Raw genomic sequence first — 6638 nt, 5'->3', positions numbered from 1 at the left:
ATTGATAATCTCGAGGAAAACTAATAAATTCTGTAGAGATACAAATGAACTTCAATTAATAAAAAAGATACAACCTAGGGACAAAACCCCTATACAATATCATGATAAATTAGCTAAAAAAGCTGCGAAAGAGAATAGGAAAGATACGGCGGAACAGAGGAATTTTGGTACTAGATATTATCTGGGCAATCATGGTAGGAGGAGGCCCTTTACTAAGCACTTTAATGAGACAGAAGTTAGAACAGGCTATAATCACCAAAAGGATACCAACTCCAATTGGAGAACACCCAGAAGAGATCATGTGCAATATAGGGACCACGGAAGATATAGAGAACAGAGGAACTGGCAAAGTCCCATAGTCACACGCAATAGATTTACACCATTGTGTGAAATTGGACATCAGACTCCTTTTTTAGACAGAGGGAGGAGATACCCAAACCCAAGATAAATCATCGAGGTAAAAGGTGTGGCGCAAAAAGGAAGAGAAAGCGGATCAGGAACCGCAAAAAGAGCAATAATAAAAACATTGAATGTGCCATCCCAGCAGACAACCAGGAGATAGGAACTGAGAAAGGAGGTCCAAGTGGAAAAGTAAAAATGTTCAATCTGAGCTCACGTGCTTTTAGCTGAGGAAAGGTCACTCTTGGAAAAAGGGCTGAAATATGCCCCTTCCACTAAAATAGACCCGTTCAAGGTTTTCATATATATTGAAAGATTTACTAGGAAATTAACTTTAAAAAAAAATGTCAATTAAAAGAGGGGGAGTCAGCTGTACAGGCCAATAATGAGAAATCCCTATTTAAACCTCGATCCACATTCTATCCTGCACATTTGAAAGGTTGTTTCTTGGAATCTTTTGCACATTTGGTAAAGGAAGATATAGAGAAACTTGACACTAAAAGGATTAATTACAATCTCACAATGAAAGAAAGGAAAGCCATTAAAACCCTTACCTCCAATAAGGAGCTGATTATTAAACCTGCAGATAAGGGGGGTGGCGTTGTACTGATGGATAGGATAGATTATGAGTCAGAGATTTACCGGCAGCTCAATGATAACATCACATATAAGAAAATGCGAGGGGACCCAACCAAAAAAATGCAGTCACTTTTAAAGGAGCTAATAGAGAAGTACAATAAGAAAGGAGTCCTAACAGATGAGGAAAGTAAATTCCTGTCCACCGAACATCCGGTCATACCGACTATATATGTATTGCCTAAAATACATAAGAGCCATAAGAATCCCCCGGGGAGACCAATTGTCTCCGGGGTGGACTCTTTGTCAGCAAATCTGTCCAGTATGATTGATCACCATCTCCAACCCCTTGTTTTGCGTAATCGTTCACATCTAAGGGATACTGGCGACATTTTGAATGTACTAAACAAATTGAAATGGGATAGTAATTATCTTTTGGTGACAGCGGATGTCAACTCATTATATACTATAATCAATCACCAACAAGGTCTTTAAGCTGTCAAACAGACTCTAATAGTATCCGACTTATCTTCCCACCTTCAAGAATTTATAATGGAGGGGATTCATTTCATTCTCCAAAATAATAATTTTGTCTTTGGTTATGATTTTTATCTCCAGAGATGCGGGACAGCCATGGGCACCAGGTTCGCCCCCAGCTATGCGAACATTTTCATGGGCGCCTGGGACGATGAGTACATATGGAATAACTGTCCATTCGGGGCGAACCTGGTGTCCTGGCATAGATATATAGACGATGTCCTGTTCGTCTGGAAGGGGGAAGCAGATGCTTTAGAGTCATTTTGCTCCTATTTGAATACTAATGAGCTAAACATCAGACTAACGTTTGATATAAGTGATAAGGAGGTCCATTTTCTGGACCTCACTATTTATGTAGATGACATGTGTTTCAAAACTAAAACATATGTCAAACCGACTGACTCAAGGGCCTACATAGAGAGGCAGAGCTGTCACCATGACAATTGGCTTAGCACGATCCCTGGTAGTCAATTCAAAAGACTTAAAAGGAATTGTACAGACCATTCAATCTTTATGACTCAAGCCACAGAGATGGAGGAGTGTTTTGTGAAATGTGGGTATGATGAAAGGGATGTAAAGGAATCTCTTAAAAAAGTTACCAGTATAGAGAGATCTGATTTAATGACTAAGGGAAATAATAGGAAGAATGAGGGAAATGACAAATTCAAGTGGGCCTTTACTACTGATTATACTACCCAACATAATAAAGTAAGGGGAATATTGAAGACGCACTGGCCCATATTAAAAAGTGATCCAGTGATAGGAGCCGAGCTACCGGATAATCCGGTGTGTATATATAGGAGGGCTCGTAATCTTCAATCTAAATTAGTGCACAGTTTCCATGAAAAGCTGCCCAGTGGCCCGAAAATTGTATCACAGGGATTTTATAGATGCGGACAATGTTTGGCTTGTAAGGGCATTCCAAATACTTTTGGCAAAAAAATAGCAGAGGTGATGATTAATGGAAAGAAGTGTGAGATCACTGATTTCATCACGTGTCACACAACAAGTGTCATTTATTGCATTGAGTGTTCCTGCAATAAATTTTATATTGGTCGGACCAGTAGGGCATTGAAAGTGAGAATGGGAGAGCACCTCAGAAACATTAGGAAAGGGCTCGATACCCATGCTCTATCGTTACACTTTAAGAAAATCCATGATTGCAACACGAAATATATTAAGAATTTTATGGCATTAAAGAAAATCCACCCTGATAAAAGGGGAGGAGATATGCAAAAGAAATTAGCTAAGAGTGAAATGCAATGCATTTTTAATTATAAAACCTTAGAACCCTCTGGTCTAAATTAGGATTTCGAAACTAAATGGTTCCTGTAATATGTATTGTATTAGCATTTGAAATTTTATTAGTTTTATCCTGTGTGCTAACTGTGTTTTTTTCATTTATTTGGTTGCTCCTAACAATAACTGGGAAATTATCTGAGGTATTGGTCCGGTCCATAATATCATCCATGTCCGTTGTGACACGCATAAGTTGAGATGGAACGCAAAGGAAGTGGGGTGTCCGCCACCGAAGTTGTTCGGCAGGATGGTGTGTTGGTCCATCCTCCTCCGCCGGAAGTTGGATGTATAAGCCTGCGGGACGGATATAATGATGATTCATCTCCGCCGGAAGTGATGTAGTGCCGGGCTGAGCGATATCCGCCGGAAGTGAGGCATGTACAACAGCGCGGTCACACACGAGGATTCGGGTGACCCCCTTCCGCAAGAAGTCGTTAAACAGACAGACTTTGAAATACACCTGTTGGGCAATTATGGACGTTCTGTAAAACCCGAAATGGAAATGCGGGGAACGGATGTCTGTCCTTCTTGTATGGTTAGGGATAGGGAATTTAGAGGAGCAGTTGGTCTATGTCTGGAATTAGGTTTTTCTTTTGGCTTCATTGTTTGGTATAAATACCACTTACCATTCAGTTACCTCCTACACCTTGACAAAGATAACAGTAGGTTATCGAAACGCGTTGGTGGAGGTCCTGGGCGGTGATTGATACTACTTACCTGCATGTTTGGTGACGATTTCTGGAGACGCCTGGCTTTCTTCTGAAAACTTGCTTTCTTATCCATTTAACATCTATCGGATGGTGAGAGTCCATTTTCTGCCCATGTGTGTGTTTTTAATAATTTTTTAATAAATGGTTTTACACTATATGGAGCCTTCTTTTCACATATATCCATTGTGAATAAATTGGGGACGATCCTGACTTTCAGGAGGATAAGGAACAAGGGGAAGGAGTTCTATTATAACAGAGACCTGTGTCTACGTCATTGGTGTCTTTAACATCTAATTGATGGTGAGAGTCCATTTGGCATTCATATATTTCTTTATATTTAATTTATGGTATCACACTATTTTGAGCTTCATTTTCCACATATATCCATTGTGAGAGTATCGGGGAGAAATGGAACCCTCGGGAGAATTTGGAACAAGGTGGAAGGGACCCTATATAACAGTGGCCTCATTGGTGGATCCAGGGGGGGGGGGCACTCGGGCCAGTGCCCCCCCTGTCGTTACCCAGGAATTGACATTGGGCACAAAACATAAAACACCGGGTCCCAACTCCCTCAGGACGCGCTGTGAGCCGCAGCACTGTCCTGTCCTGCGCTGTCAATCAGTCCGGTGGGAGGGACGGAACGGAGGGAAGAACTTGGAAGAGGCGGAGACCATGAACAGTGTGATCTCCCGCCCTCCCCTCCTCCTCTGCTCCGCATGCTCTCCCCCCCACGATGAACTCCGCTGCTGTACCTGAGGTGGGGGTAGTTCGGTCCCCGGTCCCTCGGCTGGATGCCGCCGCTCTCCCCGCTGATTCCACTCTTCTCCCTCTTCAAGCATGCGGCCGCCCCCTCCACGTTTTCCGTTCCCCCCTGGCCGCATCCTGTGACTCCATGCTGGCGGCGTTGTGGCCTCATGCGGATCGGACTATACCTCCGGGCCTGACAGCACTGCTGCTCAAAGTTTCCATGGTAAGTGGTGGGGGCCTGGTCCCTGGAGGGAGTTATTTGGTGGGATTTCTGGCTGCACTCTCTCCTGCCTCTCTGTCCCTACCCCCTTAGTGCCTCTGTCCCTACCCCCTGGTGCCTCTGTCCTTACCCCCTGGTGCCTCCGTCCCTACCTACTGGTGCCTCTGTTCCTACTCCCTGGTGCCTCTGTCCCTACCCCCTGGTGCCTCTGTCCCTACCTCTGTCCCTACCCCCTGGTGCCTCTGTCCTTACCCCCTGGTGCCTCTGTCCCTACCCTCTGGTGCCTCTGTCCCTACCCCCTGGTGCCTCTGTCCCTACCCCCTGGTGCCTCCGTCCCTACCTACTGGTGCCTCCGTTCCTACTCCCTGGTGCCTCTGTCCCTACCCCCTGGTGCCTCTGTCCTTACTCCCTGGTGCCTCTGTCCCTACCCCCTGGTGCCTCTGTCCCTACCCCCTGGTGCCTCTGTCCCTACCCCCTGGTGCCTCCGTCCCTACCTACTGGTGCCTCTGTTCCTACTCCCTGGTGCCTCTGTCCCTACCCCCTGGTGCCTCTGTCCCTACCCCCTGGTGCCTCCGTCCCTACCTCCTGCTGCCTCCGTCCCTACCCTCTGCCGACTCCTTCCCTACCCCCTGCCGACCCCGTCCCTACCCCCTGCCGACTCCATCCCTGCCGCCTCCGTCCCTACCCCCTGCTGCCTCCGTCCCTACCCCCTGGTGCCGGCTCCGTCCCTACCCCCTGGTGCCGGCTCTGTCCCTACCCCCTGGTGCCTCTGTCCCTACTCCTTGCTACCTTTGTCCCTACCCCCTGGTGCCTCTCTCTGTCCCTACCCCCTGGTGCCTCTCTTTGTACCTATTCCCTGGTGCCTCTGTCCCTACCCCCTGGTGCCTCTGTCCCTGCTCCTTGCTCTCCCTGTCCCTATTCCCTGGTGCCTCTCTCTGTCCCTGCTACCTCTGTCCCTATTCCCTGGTGCCTCTCTCTGTCCCTACTCCCTGCTACCTCTGTCGCTACTCCCTAGTACCATATAAAACGTGTAAAACATGCTCTACCTGGCGCAATGTGTATAGAACACTAACTGGTGCAATGTGTGTAACGTGCTCTACCTGGTGCAGTGTGTATAACATGTTCTACCTGGCGCAATCTATATAACGTGTTCTACCTGGTGCAATCTATATAACGTGTTCTACCTGGCGCAGTGTGTGTAACGTGCTCTACCTGGCGCAGTGTGTATAACGTGTTCTACCTGGTGCAATCTGTATAGCGTGCTCTACCTGGTGCAGTGTGTATAATGTGTTGTAACTGGCTCAATCTGTATAACGTGTTCTACCTGGCTCTGTTTGTATAACGTGTTCTACCTGGCGCAATCTGTATAGCGTGCTCTACCTGGTGCAGTGTGTATAACGTGTTGTAACTGGCGCAGTGTGTGTAACGTGCTCTACCTGGCGCAGTGTGTATAACGTGCTCTACCTGGCGCAGTGTGTATAACGTGCTCTACCTGGTGCATTGTGTATAACGTGTTCTACCTGGCGCAATGTGTATAGGGTGTTCTAACTGGTGCAATGTGTGTAACGTGCTCTACCTGGTGCAATGTGAATATAACGTGCTCTACCTGTGTGGTGTAATGTGAATTGGTACTGTTATGTGGCCATGCTCTTTCCCCATGAAGCCACACCCCTACATTTTTGGTGCGCGCCTTCGGCGCGCACTGTCCTTGGTTTGAAGTACGGCAGGGGGAGCACCAATTTACTTTCTGCCAAAAGGCACTGAAATGTCTAGTTACAGCTCTGGGGCAGAGTGTCCTGTATGCTACACAGCCCAACAGCATCGTCACCCCCTCCTCCCCCTCGCAATACTTTTGTAGTGTCGAAATCAAGTCTATTTTTATATTTGAATAATTAATAAGATTAATATGAACCTTCATTCCGATGGGACCTAGAAAAGGACAGATAGGACCCCAATTTTTAAAAGTGAGGGGTCCGTGGGACCCACTTTGTTTTGGGCTCAGCGCGATCACTGACACTTCTTTCTCTTTTTCAAAAGGAGAACCACACTCCTTATCTGGGAGCACGCGTGCCTTAGGTGCATGTAAATATAGCTATTACCGTTCCCCTATCATGGTGCCCCCCCCCCCTTTCATTTTCTTCTGGATCCGC

Source organism: Pseudophryne corroboree, chromosome 11 (assembly GCF_028390025.1).
Source record: "Pseudophryne corroboree isolate aPseCor3 chromosome 11, aPseCor3.hap2, whole genome shotgun sequence".
NCBI lineage: Eukaryota > Metazoa > Chordata > Amphibia > Anura > Myobatrachidae > Pseudophryne > Pseudophryne corroboree.
Note: the sequence above shows the minus strand (reverse complement) of the source record.